Below are 18,635 nucleotides of genomic sequence, written 5' to 3' on the forward strand. Positions count from 1 at the left end.
CACTGCATGAAAGGGTTTACCATAGCCATTCTGTTAAAATATTGTCCTTACAGTAAAATGTGACTTAATTTGTCTAAATTTGAATAACATGCATCTCTTCACTAGCTTATCCACTGCCTTAAGCAAGTTAATTCATCAAGTCTTTAAAAAAGAATACTTTCAAATATGCACTATGAAGTTTGGATTTTAAATATAAAGAGAGCCTTGAAAATCTGCAATTGTTAAACCAAGCATTTTTTTTTTGCACCAAACATTGCCATCTGCTGGAAGTAATAGACCATAACACATATTACTCTTCCCTAAGAAAATAAGAAAGTATTTTAAAATCTTAAGGCATATTTGAGAACAAAATGACAAATACAAAAAAGATAACTAAGTGGTGGAAACTATTTTTTAATCCATTTAAAATTAATGAGTTATTCTGCATCTTTATATTCTAGAGTTTCAAAACCTTTTATAAGACACCAATTCTCATAAAATTATATGAGGTAAACAGGTCTTTAATGCTGTTTATAATGGAATCACAAGCAGTAAAGGCAGAAACAAATACAGGACTTCTTGATTTACGTCATAATAATATCCCATGAGGGGTCTCAGCAAAAATACATGAGGGGACTGAAAGAATCAAGGTGGCAGGCAACTTGAGCTTCTAGTCCAGTTGTTTTCAACAGTGGTAGCTGCACCCCTTCATGGGCATTTAGCAGCATAGTAGCTTCCCAGACGTCCTGTAGTGCACTGGGAGACCCATACAATGAATTAATGCCCTGTCCAAAATCCATGTGAGTGAAAAACTGTTTATGACTATCTGCACTGTATAAAGTATTTTTACACAGTTTTAATATATATTGACTTTTTTTCCAAGAAAGCAACTACCATGTAAATTGAGGGGAAATGGTACTATGTTTGGCTTGAAACTTTACCAAAATTGATCAACATTTCAGAAAATTGTGGGATCATTTGGAAAGATTTAGTATTTGAGTCACCAGTACAAACATTCTTTTATCCATCTAAATTCATAGCTGTCACATTTACCATGATAACACACATAGGTGTATGCATTTGATGACTAAAATATATGTTATTTTATTAAATGTTACTTTCTTTTTTCACTGTGCTGTACACTTAAAACTAATATGATGTTGTATGTCAACTGTACTTGAATAAAAAAGAAAAAAGAAAATTAAAAAATCTCTTGCAAAAAAGTTTCCTTTATTTCTCTTTTATGTTATAATTAGTGTGTTATATAATCTTTATTATAATCATCTATATAGAAAGGTATAATTACCTAGTATTGATTAATATAATTTTACAATAGTTAAGTGAGAATTATAAAACATTTGTTATTAAAAGATGACATCAGTCTGATAGGGTTGAGAACTACTAATCCAGTTCAAGTCTCTCACTTTATTATGAGGAAACTGTGGTCCAGGGAGGAAACTGAAGTTGCTTGAGGTCACAGTATGAGTTTGAGATAAACTAGCACCAAAATTTCCTAATTCTCAATCCATGCTGTCTGAAAATCAGGAATGCATTTTGGGAAAAAAAAAAAAGAAGATGGCTATAAATGCAGGTAGGGTTCCAGCCTAGCCCACAAATAAGGTTTATATAACTTGCGTACATTGCTAAAATTAATGTGAGTAGAGCGAAACCAAAAAACCTTTGGTTGGTAGCATAAAAACAGTAAGTTTCTAAAGTAAAGGTATTATGAATAGAAACACTTTAACCTGGTATTCAAGGCCTCTCGAAATCTGGCTCAAATCTATTTTTCTAACCTCTCTACCAATATAGTAGAAACGATTAAAGTCTGGGGTATTAGATTGAATCTTTTTGGCCTTTATATACCCTAGCACCTAAGAGCTGGCACATAGAGTGCATTTATTGTGTGTTGAATAAATAACCAAATGAAAGAAATTGTCTCAATCAAAAAGTTTATTCACTATTCCGCATTATATACCACATACATTCTTACCTGGAAAGCCCTACCTATAGCTTCTCTCCCAAATCCTAAAATACAGGTCTCTTTGCTTAATCTATGGGCCTTCCCACAAAGCCTTGCACACCTCTGTCCCTTCTATGCAAATCATCCTCAGCATCCTTCGAGGCCTAGTTCAAGGCTCCTCTCTTATAAAGCCTTCTTGACCAATTCTCCCACCATAATTCCTTCCCATTCTAAACTGACATCATGTATTAAATAGGCTATGTTAAGAGCCTGGATTTGCAGTCAAACTAATATAGGTTTATAATCCTTTACATTTGTGATCTCTGGCAAGTGACTTTACCTCTATGAGTCTCAGTTTTATTTTCTATAAAATGGAGATTTAAAATAGTACCTGCCTTCAAGGGACTGTTGTGAGAAATAAAGTTAAACTAGACACTTTATAAAAATTCCCATGCTAGGCACATAATAGGCACTCAATAAATATTTGTCATATAAAATGTCTTTTGTGCCAGAGGTACATGGAAGGCTTCCATAATCTGCAGAAGGGCAAGACAGTGTAGTTCACCCATCCAAGTGCCTGGAATCAATCCATGTCACAGGACCTATTGGGATTTTCTGTACTAAGAATGAGAGGCAGAAAAAAGGGAAAAATATGTAGAAGAGCAGAACAAAATCAACAGGTGCTACAAAGGTGGGGGGGTCTAAGATCTCTGCCAAAATGACAGCTGCTAGTCCCATGTGGCTATTCAGCACTTGAAATGTGGCTGATACAAAGTAAGATGAACTGTAAGTGTAAAATACACACCAAATTTCAAAGACCTGATACAAGAAAAAATTTTAAGATATTTCTTTACAGAAAAAGTACTATACAAACACTGTATTCTAATTAATAAATTTGTTTCTCACAGGAGCATGGATAACCAGTTCTGACACTAGTTTGCATGTAGCTAAGGTTGGACAAATAAGTCACTGAATCACAGATGATAGGAGCCAGGTTTCTCATTGTCAGAGAAATAAGGAAATGAAGAGGCCTAGCATGAATGCTGTGCTACTGGATTACAATCAGAGATATCAGCATGAATGGATGTTTATTTATTTACTTATCTACTTATTTTTGTACTTTCCCACTTGTAATTAGCAAGTAATCTGTGGGGTGATACTTTGCCACTGTGAGAATAACCAATTTTTCCAACGTTCATTTACCTACAGCTTTAACGTCAATTGATAATATTGACCTGAATCAATTATTTAATTGGAGGGTGAAACAAAAATAGTGATTTTCAATTTCTGTCATTCCATCTGAAGCAATTCAATAAATGATGACTATGTACACAACTAGTTGACAAAATTTTTCATAACTCATAATGTAGTTTCAGTTATTTTATAATTACACTTACAAACACATGAAGCTTTGTTTCTCATTTGTCCACTGAAAATTTGAACTATGTTATATGTTCAATAAGGTTTTGTGAGCTACTCAAAGACACAACAACTACATACACCGGGGATACCTAAAGTGGAATCCACAGTGCATTATGAATGTTACTCCAGAAGAGACTCCAGAATCAAGTATAATTGTAAAATTCTGAGTTAGGTTTCTTTATTAGGAGACTTTTAAATATTTTACTAATGTGCTGCATGAAGCTGAGAAAGGAGACAGCAGAAAGTAGCATTGTCCAAACTGATTTGACTACTGTTCTAAGGAATGCACTTTGGGAAATGTTGATATATATGATTACCACTGGATTAAAAAAGCATTTCCAATCCAAGATAAAAAATGAAAAAACAGCACCATCAGAGATATACATCACCACTCTTCTTTGAACCCTCCCCCTCCCCCTAACTACAACAGCAACTTTCCAGTATTCAGGTTAAGAATATTGTGGCATATTAATTCCATCTCTGCATGCATGAGCTACTGTTGTATAAGACATTTGTAAATCAAGTGGTCCTGTATCTGAGAGAAGGAATAGAAAACACTGTGTGTCAACTATGGGCTAGGCAATCTGTTAAATATTTTATGTGGCAGCTCACTTATCGCTGATAGCGATCATACAAGATGACTATTTTATCCAATTTTACAGATCAGGAAATATAGACTCAAAGAAACTTGCCCAAGTTCCCACAGCTAATAAATGTCAGAGCCAGGATTCATACTAAGGTATGTATGGTGCTTTCCATTGTACCACTTCTGGAAACCAAGGGACTTCTAAGCATCCTTAAAGAGTTTCAATAGGAAAGAGAAATACCATGTTCTGGTGTAGCTTCCAGGATTTAGACTTGACTGTTAAAGAACAAGGGGTTAAGACCTAACCTTAAGTAAGGTGATTCCCCAAATTCTCCCATTTGGTATAGGTGCACTTGAACTTGTGCTTCAGCTCTTTTGATAGCCACACTTGCTTCCTGACAGACAAAGAGACAACTAACACCATACCATGTAGGCTCCAGGTATGAATCTGAACTTCAATTTAGATGTGCTTTCCCTTGGCTTTTATTATAAACATAATAGTTCCTACATTTAAATTTTAAATAGTCAACTAATAAATGATAAAAATGTAGAAGGGCTTCAGCACTTTGATATAATTCTGATAACAGCTTCGGCTTTGAATAGTATTCCCAATCATTAGGGAAAGATTATTGTAATTTCTTCAGGGTGTATTTCATTCCTTTCCCCAGAGTACACTTCTGTATTTCATCCAGAGATTGTAAGACTGAACTATACTTACTGGACTAGTAAATTGCCTGTTTTTGCCAGTTGTACTTTGAGTAAACTGCAGAATGTAGGATCAAGTAATCCTGACCTCTAGCTGGATGATTCAAAGTACACATGTACATTTCTAACATAAACGTTTCTCATTTTCTTTACGGTAACTCTGCAGGGAGAACATATAATAGACTTTTAATACAGAAAGCCAGAATGATATAGTGGAAAAACTATAAGTGTGGGAACAAGACAGACCTGAGTTTGAATATCACTTCTACCTCCTGCTAGCTATGATCCTGAGAAAATTACTTCAGCTCACTGGGCTTCAGTATCCTCATTTTAAAATGTAGATAAGCACTATAGGTGATACATATGGACAAAAGCAAAGCATCTCCAATCTGGAATTGCTTTCAGAAAAAGATTACAAAGAGTCATGTTATAATGGCTGCTCAGACCATCTATAAAAATGACACAAACCGAACACAATTTGTAAATGTTTGAAGAGATTTGACACTTAATCCCAAATAAGGTGATTGGGGTTTGGTCTCAGGAAAGCACATTTACAAGAAAAAAGTCTTAGATGAAATCAAGTATAATCAAACCTAAATTGTAAAAAATAGTCTTAAAAAAACTAAAAAGGGAAATACATAAATCTACATAGCCATAAAATGATTTCCTTATAAAAGAAATGCCCCAAAGTTAATCTATTGGTGAATCACCTCTAATATTGTCCATGGCTAAGAATACATAACCTATGAATATAAACATCTGGTCCATGGGTAAGTATGGTATTAGAGCGCCATAAATATCACCTTCTAATACTTCACTTTCCTTTGCTCTGGGGTCTTATGCTCACCAAGAAACTTTCTATTTATTCTATTCTATTTATATTTGCTTTTTCTTATATTTTTATTATAGGCAGAAGTACTAACCAGCTAACATGTATAGTATGGTCCACTAGGCATTTATATTTCTCCATATAAATTAAAAAATTGGTATTCAATAAATTAATACATTGGACCTTTAGGAGTTTGCCTAGTATGAATCTATTTCCCTTTGGTATACTCACAGAATTAAAATTATAAAGCAAGATTTTGAAAGATTAACAAAAACCTAGTTTGGCTGAGTGTGTGAGGAGGAAACAGCATATCTTCAGACCTGGCAACTTTTCTGGAAAAGAATTTGGCAATGTGTTATCAAAACGTGTATACTCTTTTACCTAAATAATTCTACATCTAGGAATTTAACCCTAGGAGATAATCACACAAGTAAAAAAGTAGGATGGTCATTAAATCATTGTTTTTAATAGTTAAAAAATAGACATTTGGGTTGTTCTTATCAATAGGGCACCAAGTAAGTCAATTACGACCTGTACATTAAATGTACTATGTAGTCAGTAAAAAGAATATGTGACTCTATGTTTATTAACATGGAAAGATGTCCATGACATACACATTAAGTGAAAGTAGCAAATGTATTATCCTATTCGTACAAAGTTGTACACTTCTTAGCACCACGTGCAGCGTGTCCCTTGTATATTCTACAGAACATTATACTCCCATGAGTTTTGCTGTAGTTTATAAAATGCTGCACATTATAATCACCTTCTAAAAATTCTCAATGCTTTTTAACATACTGAATATTCTTGAAGCCATTGTGCTAACATTGTTTAACCTAGCATTATCCAAAGGAATCTCATCATAGAATCCTTTTATCACATAACACCTTTAAAATACCAAGCAAAAATAAATAAAATATGAAGCAACTAGTTTCCAGAAAATGCTTTGGGAAGCAAGAGCATCAGAGAGCTAATGGGGTGGGGTAAGGAAGGAAAAGGAATGTTTATACCAAACTGACTGTAAATTTCTAACTCATGACACTTCAGGCATGTAACAATAGCAGGCTGAAAAAAATGGGCTTTTCATTACATTCTGCATTTAAAGCTCATTACGAATTAAAATACTTTTGTCTCTAAATGTCCCTAACACTCAAATGAGACTCAATATACTGCCCAAAATGCAATACTTAAGAAACTTCTCTTTGCCTTTAAGCAGATTTTTTTTTAATCCTTCCATTTGCAAATGGCTGTTTTTCATCTTTCATCTCATCTCTCTTTGATATACTAAATAACCTCTTGTAACCTTGGCAGTAGGATTAGAAAATCAAATAGATGAAGCAAAAATCATATTTATGAATACCCAAAGATTTGAGGGCCTACTATGCATAAAATGCCATGCTTAGCAATGAAAGGTACTGAGGACATAATATATACAAACATTTTGTGTTTGAAAAAGAGAATGATTGTTAAAAACAGAAGATGGAACACAAAAACCTGAAAAGTTTGAAACTAGACAGAACTGATGAAACTAGCAAATGCCTAGCCAGTAGTAAAGAAACTCAGTTGTCACCAGAAAAGTAGAAGAGGAATAAAGGGGAGATAGAAAAAATCAAAAGAAAAAACAATGATGCTTTATTTACTCAACATACAATTTATCTCTTGGCTTCTGTCCAAAGAATAATAATATGGGATTGTCCTCTCTACATGTATATGCACAATAAAACTATTTGCTCACAACTGTGAAGGTTATTGATGTGTACTTCTTTCTATTCATTTTTGTAACCCTAGTGTCTAGAACATAATATGCCCTTATTAAGTGTTTGTAGGATACATGTATTTTATTTAAAGCCAAAATACATTTTAAAACAGTTATGAATTAAAGAAATAATAACTAGGAGTGACGTCAGAAACATGGCAGAGAGACATCCCTGAGAACTCTCCCCTTGAAACAACAATAAGCTTAATATATAAAACTCAACAAAAAACACCCAAACTGCACACCAGCACATCTGAGTGTGGGATGTGCGCATAAGAGCTATCACAGGACAGAACCCTGGGTGTTGGGCTGCAGACTGAGAGAAACAAAGAAGCTGCCACTTGCAGCCACCGGAGTTCACCGTAGGAGGAGGGAGAATGGAGAATGTGTGACAAATTCCATGAACAACACTGGCTGAGAGTACTGTGAGGTCCACGCAGCCGGTGGCCGTGCCTGGTCATCAGGGCAGAAGACAGATAAGCGGGGATGGCAGAGAAACAACAGTTGATTTTTACCGGCCACAGTTGCAAAACCAAGGCTTACCCGTAGCCCCCATCCGCCAACTCAGAGGGCCCATCCCCCTATACCATCTGAGATGAAAGCCAACAATGCAGAGGAATCTCAGCAAATGCTACCAAAAATATTGCTAACACTGACAGGAACTGACACTGAGGGTAGCAAGCATGATTAAATATCTGTAAGAAAAAGAAAGACATTAAGACTTTATATAAACCAGAGATCCAAGAGGCTTAGATGCCACCTACTGGAAACCAAAAGTAAAACACCTTCTTTGCAACAGGTCAGGGACCGTTATATAATAAATATTTCCGGAAAAAATATCAAAATACACTTCCATTATACCCAGTCAGAGAAATAGTCCATTAAACACCATGAACAACCAAGGTGACAAGGCATCTCAGAAAGAAAGAGAAAAATCTCCAGAAAATAAACTTACAGACATAGAAATATGTGACTTAAATGACAGAGAATTCAGGATGGTACTTCTGAAAAAACCTCAGTGAGATCCAAACAAATCATATCAACAATTTCAGGAATTAAAAAAAAAAAAACTAGATGAACAGAATGAGTTTTTTAGCAAGGAGATTGAAATCCTCAAAAAAAACTGAATAGACCTTCTGGAGATAAAGAGCACACTGCAAGAGTTGAAAAATGAAATAGCAAGGTTGGGAAACGAGTCGAACAAATGGAGAAAAGGATCAGTGATATCGAACTCAGAAATCTAGAAATAAATCAGAAGGAAAAAGAGAGAAACCAAAGAATGAAAAATAATGAAAGAGGAATACAAGAACTAGCTGATACCGTCAGGAGAGGAAACATAAGAATAATGGGAATTCTCGAAGGAGAGGAAAAAGAGCAAGGATTAGAAAGCATTTTCAGACAAATAGTTGACAAGAATTTCCAAAATCTAGGGAATGAGTTAGAGCTTGGAATTCAAAAAGTCAACAGAACATCCAATTCTCTCAACCCAAAAAGGCCTTCACCAAGACACATTGTATCAAAATTATCAAAAATCATCTATGACCATGCAACCCTGAACAAGCCCAATCCTGTCTGATCTCAGAAGCTAAGCAGGGTCGAGCCTGGTTAGTACTTGGATGGGAGACCACCGAGGAAGACCAGGCGCTGTAGGTGTAAAACACAATAAATAAATAAATAAATAAATAAATAAATAAATAAATAAATAAATAAGGGATTGTAAACTGACAAGGTCTTTGTAATTTATGAGGTCAACCAAGGGTTGCCTCGCCTAAAAAAAAAATAAAATAAAAATAAAAATAAACAAAATTATCAAAAATCAACGATAAAGACAGAAATCTCAGGGCAGCCAGGGAGAAGAAAACGGTAACCTATAAAGAAAAATCCATTAGATCATTATTAGACTTCTCAGCAAAAACTCTACAAGCCAGAAAGGAGTGGAGTCAAATATTCAAACTATTAAATGAAAGGAACTACCAGTCAAGAATAATGTATCCAGCTAAACTCTCATTTAGATATGAAGGAGAAATAAAGACTTTTCCAGACATATGAAAATTGAGAGAATTCTCCACTATGAGGCCTGCACTACAAAAATACTGAAAGGGGTCAGCTTACCTAAAACAAAATGACAAAAAAAATACATAATTATGAATAAGGTGACTGGCAGGTTGATAGAAGCAGAGGAGTGGAACCCTTATGAGGAACAGGTCATTATAAGCTTAAAAATAAGAAGAGATTTGCTATAGCAAGATAGTAATGAACATTCAGCACACATAGGAATAAATCGAGACAACAATGACTGAAAAGGGAAGGATTCAGAGGTCCAAATTCACAAGAATGCAGATAAAGCACATTCAGAAGAAAACGGACGACTATATATAGTCTATATATATATATATATATATATACATATATATGTGTATATATATATATAAAGTCACATTCAGACATATATATAGACTGTATATAAATAAAGTCACATTCAGACATATATATATAGTCTATATATATATATATACATATATATGTGTGTATATATATATATATACAAAGTCACATTCAGAAGAAAACGGATGACTATATATATATATATATAGTTCTATATATATATATAAAGACTATATATATATATAGACTATATATATATATATATATACATCTATATATATAAATAAAGATATATATATCTTTTACATACTCATAATGGTAACCACAAGCCAAAGATTCAGAACTGAAGTATATAACAGAAAACAAGAAAAACAAGAGGGAAAACCCCAAAACCCAACCAAAATAAAGTAAACAGAAACAAAAAGACAAGAAAGAAATGGAAACACCGAGCTACCAGAAAGCAAAAGATATAAAAATGGTTATAAGAAGACCTTATATTTCAATAATCTCCCTAAATGAAAATGGACTGAACTCATCAATAAAAAGGCACAGGGTTGTAGATTGGATCAAAAAACAAAACCCAACCATATGCTGCCTCCAGGAGATACATCTCAGTTCCAGAGACAAATATAGACTCAAATCAAAAGGGTGAAAAATGATATTTCAAGCAAATGGCATTCATAGAAAAGTGGAGTTGCAGTACTAATATCAGAGAAATAGACTTCAAAATCAAAAAGGTAAAGAAAGATACTGAGGGACACTTCATAATAACAAAGGGAATCGTGCACCAAGAAGACATAACACTTATTATTATCTATGCTCCCAATCAGGGAGCCCCAAAATATGTAAAGTAATTACTAACAGAACCAAATGGAGAAACAGACCAAAACGCTCTCATAGTAGGGAACCTAAATACTCTATTGTCAGATATGGCAGATAATCCAAACTGAAAATCAATAAGGAAATAACAGCCTTAAATGATACATTAGACCAACTGGACATAATTGACATTTACAGAGACTTTCATCCCAAAACAGTTGCTCATACATTCTTCTCTAGTATACATAGAACATTCCGCTCATATATTCTTCTCTAGTATACATAGAACATTCTCAAGGATTGACCACATACTGAGACACAGAGATAGCCTCAACAAATATAAGAGAGTTGAAATCATACCAACCATATTCTCTGATCATAATGCTTTGAAACTAAAGATCAACTGTGAAAAGAAAGAAGCAAGAACCACAAATAGATGGAGATTAAACAACATGCTACCAAAGAGTAACTGTGTCAGAGAAGAAATCAAAAGAGAGATCAAGAGATACATAGAAACGAATTATAATGATAGTACAATATATCAAACTTTTGGGATACGCCCAAAGTGGTCATAAGAGGAAAGTTCATATCATTACAAGGTCTACCTCCAAAAACAAGAATGAGCCCAAATAAACAACCTAACGCTTCATCTTAAAAAAGTAGAAAAGGAAGAACAAATGAAGCCTGTCAGCAGAAGGAAAAAAATAAACAAAATTAGAGCAGAAATAAATGAAAATGAAAACAAAAAATAATAGAAAAAATAAATGCAATAAACAGCTGGTTCTTTGAGAAGGTTAATACAATTGACAAACCCTTGGCTAGACACACTAAAGAAAAGAGAAAGGACATCAATAAACAATACCAGGGATGAAAGAGGTGAAATTATGGCAGACACTGCAAAATACAAAGGATCATACATAAATACTATGAAAAGTAAGTAACATCGAATTTAATAAACTAGAAGAAATGGACCAGTACTTAGAAAAATACAACTGTCCTAGACTGAATCAAGGAGAACTGGAAAATCTAAATAGACCGATCAGCAGTATGGAAATTGAAACAATTATTGAAAACCTACCGAAAAATAAAAGTCCGGGACCAGATGGCTTCACCAATGAATTCTACCAAACATTCAAAGAAGATTTAATACCTATTTTCCTCAAACTCTTCGGAAAAATCAAAGAGGAGGCAATACTCTCCCCATTTGATGAGGCAAATATCACCCTGATACCAAAACCTTGTAAAAATAACACAAAAAAAGAAAACTACTGACCAATATCTCGCATGAACACAGATGCAAAAATCCTAAATAAAATACTAGCGAACCGAATACAGCAACATATTATAAGGATTATACACCATGATCAAGTGGGCTTCATCCCAGAGGCACAGGGATGGTTCAACATATGCAAATTGATTAATTTGATACACCACATCAACAAATTAAAAAATAAGAATTATATGATCATATCAATAGATGCAGAAAAAGCCTTCGACAAGATACAGCACCATTTATGATCAAAACACTTAACGAAATTGGTATAGAAGGAAAGAACCTTAACATAATAAAGGCCATCTATGAAAAACCCTCAGCCAACATTATACTTAATGGTGAAAAACTAAAAACTTGCCCTCTAAGATCAGGAACAAGACATGGCTGTCCCCTATCTCCACTATTATTCAATGTAACATTGGAGGTCCTAGCGAGTGCAATCAAGCAAGAGGAAGAGATAAAAGGCATCCAAATAGGAAACAAAGAAGTCAAATTGTCATTATTTGTGGATGACGTGAATCTCTATATAGAAAACTCTAAAGACTCCACAAGAACACTACTAGAAACAATAAGCAAGTACAGTAAAGTTTCTGGATATAAAATCAGTGTTTAAAAATCCATAGCATTGCTATACTCTAATAATGAAATGTCAGAAAAAGAAGTGGAAAAATAGTTCTCTTTTTGCAATTACAACAAAAATAATAAAATACCTAGGGAAAAAAAATTTAACAAAACATGTGAAGGACCTATATAATGAAAACTATAAGACCCTGTTAAAAGAAATTTAAGAAGATACAAAGTAATGGGAAGATATTCCGTGTTCTTGGATTGGAAGAATCAACATAATTTAAATGACCATATTACCTAAAGCATTATACAGATTTAACGCAATCCCCATCAAAACCCCATTGGAATTTTTTAAAGAAATAGAACAAAAAATCATAAGATTTGTATGGAAGCACAAAAGACCCTAAATTGTCAAGGCCATCCTGAGAAAAAAAAAAAAAAAAAAAGAAACGAGGCTAGAGGCATCACTCTGTCCGACTTCAAATTATAACACAAAGCAGCAGTAATCAAAATGGCATGATATTGGCAGAAAAACAGACACACGGGCCAGTGTGGAACAGAATCAAGAGTTCAGAAGTAAACCCATATTTATATGGGCAAATAATTCTCAACAAAGAAGCCAAAAACATACAGTGAAGAAAGGAAAACCTCTTCAATAAATGGTGCTGGGAAAACAGGAAAGCCACCTGCAAAAGAAGGAAACTATTCTGTTGTATATCACCACACACCAAAATTAACTCAAAATGGATTAAGGACCTGAATATAAGACCTGAAACAATAAAATGCATAGAAGAAAACATAGGAAATAAACTGAAGGGCGTTGTACTTAAAGAGGATTTTATGAATTTGATTTCAAAGGCAAGGGAAGTAAAAGCAAAAATAAATGAATGGGACTACATCAAACTAAAAAGCTTATGCTCAGCAAAAGAAACTGTCAACAAGATACAGAGACAACCCTCTGAAAGGGATAATATATTTGCAAGATAAGGGCCTAATATCCAAAACATACGAAGAATTCATACAACTTAATAACAACAAAGAAACAAATGATCCAATCAAAAAATGGGCAGAGGACCTAAACAAACACTTCTCCCTAGAGGTCATACAAAGGCCAACAAACATATGAAAAGATACTCAACATCACTAGCTATTAGGGAAATGCACATGAAAACCACAATGAGATACCATCTCACACCTCTTAGAATAGTTATAATCAACAGGACAAGTGATAACAAATGTTGGAGAGGATGCAGAGAAATAGGAACCCTCATACACTGCTGGTGGGACTGCAACTTGGTACAGCCACTAAGGAAAACAGTATGGAGTCTCCTCAGAAAACTAAGAATTGATCTACCATTTGATCCAGCAGTCCCTCTGCTGGATATTTACCCCCAAAGACTTGAAAATCCATATCCAAAAAGATATTTGCACACTGATGTTCATAGCAGCATTATTCACAGTGGCCAGGACATGGAAACAACTGATGTGTCCTACAATAGATGATTGGCTAAAAAAGCTGTGGTACATATATATAATGGAATATTACTCAGCCATAAGAAGAGATGAAATACTGCCATTTGCAGCAACATGGATGGACCTCGAAATAATCATACTAAGCGAAATAAGCCAGACAGAAAAAGTTGAAAATCACATGATATCTCTTATATGTGGGATATAAACCTAAAAGCAAGGAATGAACAAGACAAACAAACAAAGACTTGTGGACGTGAGCAATGAACTAGTGGTTACCAAAGGATGGGGGGAGGGGGGAGTTTGACGGGAGGGAATTTTAAATCATTTCTTCAATTAAAAAATAAATAAATAAATAAATAGGAAATAATAACTGTTAAGTCTATGGATCAAATCAACACTAAAGAGAAAAATTAAATTATTGCATGGTAATGGATATCAAGGTTTACTGTTTAAATATGGCCCTTGAATCCAGTACAGTAAATATCTGCATTTCCTATGAAAGAAATTATGCAGCAAAAATTGCGTTATGATCTCTAATCGATGTGGAAGCCCTATTTTAAACCACTGTCCTTATATTTGAGTTTTATAAGATCTTATAAGCCATTTTCAGAACTTTGGCTTTTACTCCAAGTGAGATGGGAAATCACTGTAAGTTCTGAGAAGAGGATTGACATGAGATGACATTTTAAAAGGAATATTCTGAATGTTGCATTGAGAACAAACTGCTAGAAGACAAGGGTGGCAGCAGGGAGACAAGCTACATTTTTGCAATAATCCAAACGATAGTATAATGATACCTTGGACCAGGTGATAGTAGTAGTGGAGATTATGAGAATTAACGGATTCTGAATATATTGTGAAAATAAAGCCACATGATCTGCCAAAGGATTAGATTGAATATAGGCTATGAGTGAAGAATGATAAAGAGGCATCAAGAGTGATACCATGGTTCTGAGCCTGAGCGACTGGAAGGATGCAGTTGTCATTTGCTGAGATGGAGAAGACAATAGGAGAAGCAGATTTGGAAGGAAGAGTAGAAGACATGTTAAGTTTGAAATGCCTATTAAACATCCAAGTAGACATGTCAAGTAGATAACTAGATATACAAGTCTAGAGATCTAAGAGTCATTACGTATCTAACACCATGAGACAGAATAAGATCACCAAGGTGTCAGTATAAATAAGGATAAAAAGTTCAAAGACTGAGTCCTGGTACCCTCCAACATTAAGAGTTTAGAGAAATGAGAAGACCGATATGCAACCAGTGAGACAGGGGTAAACCAGGAAAGTACGATAACCCAAAAGCCAAATGAAGCAAGTGTTTTAAAGAAAAATAGATGATCACGACACCAGAAAAATAAATAACCTAATTAAAAAATGGACATAGGATCTGAAGTGACATTTCTCCAAAGAAGACATACAGATGGCCAACAGACATGGAAAGATGCTTAGCATCACTAATCATCAGATAAATGTAAGTGTAAATCAAAAGCACAGTGAGAGAGAGGGAGGGAGAGGGGGAAGTGTAGCAAAAAAAAAAACCAGTGAGATATCACGTCACACTTGTCAGTATGTTTATTATCAAAAAGACAACAAACAACAACTGTTAGAGAGAATGTAGAGAGAAGGGAACCCTCGTGTGCTGTTGGTGAGATTGCAAATAGGTGCAGCTGCTATGGAAAACAGCATGAAGATTCGTCAAAAAATTAAAAATAGAACTACCATATGACCCAACAATATCACTTCTGGGTCTTTGTCCAAAGAAAAATGAAAACATTAACTTGAAAAGATATATCCCCTGCATGTTCATTGCAGCATTATATACAACAGCCAAGATATAGAAGCAACCTAAGTGCCCATCTATGGATGAATAGATAAAGAAGATGTGATAACAATTAAAGAAGAGAGTTAGGATACCCTCAATAAGTCTATTCTCTTTCAGATTGGCCAGTTCTTCCTCACATTACATGGTATTCAGATGCTTACTATAGATTAAAGAGAATAAAACTGCCTATTTGATTTTTTAAAATGTATATTAAGGTTATATCGCATGTGCATCCTAAAAATAAAAATTCCAGTCGAGAACTTCTACATTTTAATTTTTTTTTAATTTAATGAAGCTAATTAAAAAGATATTCTGTAATTACCTTTTGGGTTCAACTCCAGCAGTAACCAATCTTGCAAATACCCCAATCTGTTTCACTATCCCCGTGGTATGTAATAGTAATAGCAACATGACTGAAGAGGTAGAAAGTATTACTTTTGTTGAATTCAGACTGCAACAAGATAAAGAAATTTTAAAGGAGTTTGAACTTTTCCTGGAAACTAAATAATATAAAATTTAATCATGGAATAAAAATGAGATACACTAGTTCTTAAAAAATTGAGCTTTAAATTAAGCATAGTGAAGAGTAAATGTGTTTTTATAAGATTAAAACTACAGCCATGAGCATTTGGCCTAAAATTAAGATGTCAGTTAATTCTAGTCTTAAACAGTTGTTACCTCTATGGTTTTAAACAATTGTTACAAAAGAATAATCTTGCAAAACTGTAAAATTCATAAATGCATGTATCTCTTTGGATTTTTAATCACACAAAACTCTAAAGTATTGCAAATAAACTAATAAAATGTTATCAATATATAAAGTTTAAGTATATCAAACATTTGGGCTTTATTTATGGTAAAAGTAATGAAGTAAGAAAAAAATAGCAGGATGTGTTTCAGAATGTTAAGAATGGTGCCTCGGGGTAGTGAGATTATAGGCAATAATTTTCCTACTGTTTCTTTATACTTTTCTGTACTTTCTAAGTTTTCTATAATGAGGGTATATTTACATTTATAATCAGAAGCATCAAACAAACAAAAAGTGAATTAAACTCTCTCTACTGGCCAAGTATTCATTAGTTCATTCATTAGTAGCAACTCTATATCTGAAGATAATTATATGAACTTCCTAGATGAATGCTTCATAAACCCGAAAGTTTATACAAATCACCCAGGGATCTTGTTAAAATTCGGATTATGATTCACTAGGTCTATGGTAAGACCTGAGATTCTGTATGTCTAACAAACACCCAGGGAACACTAATGCTCCTGGTCCTGGAACACATTTTGAGAACCACCACTCTAATAGAGAAGAAAGAAAATGTTTGACTGTTCTTTTCTGGTAGAAGTGGCTGAGGAAGCCTGAACGACTATTTTTCCCTGGAGATTTGGGGCAATTTTTGTATAAGACTTGTTATGAGTTGGATTGTGTCCCCCAAGAAGATATGTTGAAGCCCTAACCCCTAGTACCTATAAATGGGACTTTATTTGGAAATGTAGTCTTTGCAGACAAAATCAAGTTAAGATGAGGCCATTAGGTTGGGCTCTAATCCAATATGACTTATGTCTTTATAAGATGAGAAAAAGGCCTTGTGAAGACAGAGACACACAGGGAGAATGCCATATAATGACAGAAGCAGAGATTGGAGTGATATAGCTGCAAGCCACAGAATGCCAAGAATTGGTGCCCATTACCAGAAGCTAGGAGAGAGGTATGGAACAGAGTCTCCCCCACTCAGCCATCAGAAGAAACCAACATTTTCCACACCATGATCTCCGACTTCTAGCCTCCAGACTGAGACAATAAATTTCTGTTGTAAGCTACCCATTCTGTGGCACTTTGTTAAGGCAGCCCTAACAAAGACAAGGATTAACAATACGAGCTTTGCAATCAGCCATTTACTAGCTATATTACCATAAACAAGTCATCTCACCTCTTTGAACCTTACTATTGCCTCCCAAGTGAGAAGATTAATATGACATCCTTTCCACATTAAGGTGAGATCACCCATCCCTCACAAAAGCAACACCCTACAAGTAAAGGTAAGCAAGAATTAAACCTGCTCCACACTCCCAATGGACTATAGAAAAGATGTTAAACAGATGCTTGATGCTAAACAGAACAAAGAGTGGCAGGAGATGAAAATTGTCCCTGAAAAGTTGTGGCTACTTGCCAGCCCTAACATAGATTTGTATCACCTAGGTAACCCCAGGAAGTTCAAGATGTGAATTTGTTTTAAGGTGGTCCCAGACTGATATTTCCCAAAAACACCTTGCAGAAGTAAATGAAAATCATTCCTGAAGGAAAGTACTTTGACCCTAAGACTCAAAGAAATTCCACAAATGATTTTTGAGAACAATGAGTATGTAGCCAAAATAACAAAGCACACAAGGAAAAATGGGCATCAGAAACAAAACTGCAAAGATTTCAGATACAGGAATGATCAGAGGCACATCTAAAATGAATTAAATTTAATATATTTAAAAGAAATAATATACAAGCATAAAAGCACATGCATGAAATAGAAAAGTACAAAATATAAAATAATGACATAGCAGATTTGAAAAGAACAAAATAAAACTTATATAAATTAGAAAGATGGTTGTTAAAATTAAAAATGCAATGCCTATGTTTAAGAGAAGAAACAACTGAAGAAATCAAAGACAAAATGTAGGCCAGAAGAACAGAACACAGAAACAAAGTGGAAGGAGGTTAAGAAACATGGAGGAGAAAACGGGAATATTAAATATAGCTTTAACTTATGTCTGAAAAAGAAAGAAGAAAATATCTGACAATGGCTGAGAATTCTAGAGCTGAAAAAGGCATCAGTCCAGGAAACTCACAGAATTACAAACAGGATTAAAAACAAAGCAAAACAAAAATCCATAACGACACATAATCATGAAAATGCATGACACCTTCTAAAGAAAGATATGACTAATAAGTAGGTATAAATGGAGGAACTATAACAAAAATACAAACCTTTATTTTTATTCTTTGGTTATTTATTTTACTCAACCAATATATTAGTGAGATTCATTTATGTTGGCATGTG

General features: G+C 34.2%; 1 pseudogene; it reads right to left on the reverse strand.

The window, feature by feature from the left end:
• LOC120612402 (transmembrane 9 superfamily member 2-like) overlaps positions 1 to 18,635 on the reverse strand; it is a 108,633-nt pseudogene that overhangs the window by 64,939 nt on the left and 25,059 nt on the right.

The sequence above is a fragment of the Pteropus medius genome, unplaced genomic scaffold (genome assembly GCF_902729225.1).
Source record: "Pteropus medius unplaced genomic scaffold, Ma_sr-lr_union100, whole genome shotgun sequence".
Classification (NCBI taxonomy): domain Eukaryota; kingdom Metazoa; phylum Chordata; class Mammalia; order Chiroptera; family Pteropodidae; genus Pteropus; species Pteropus medius.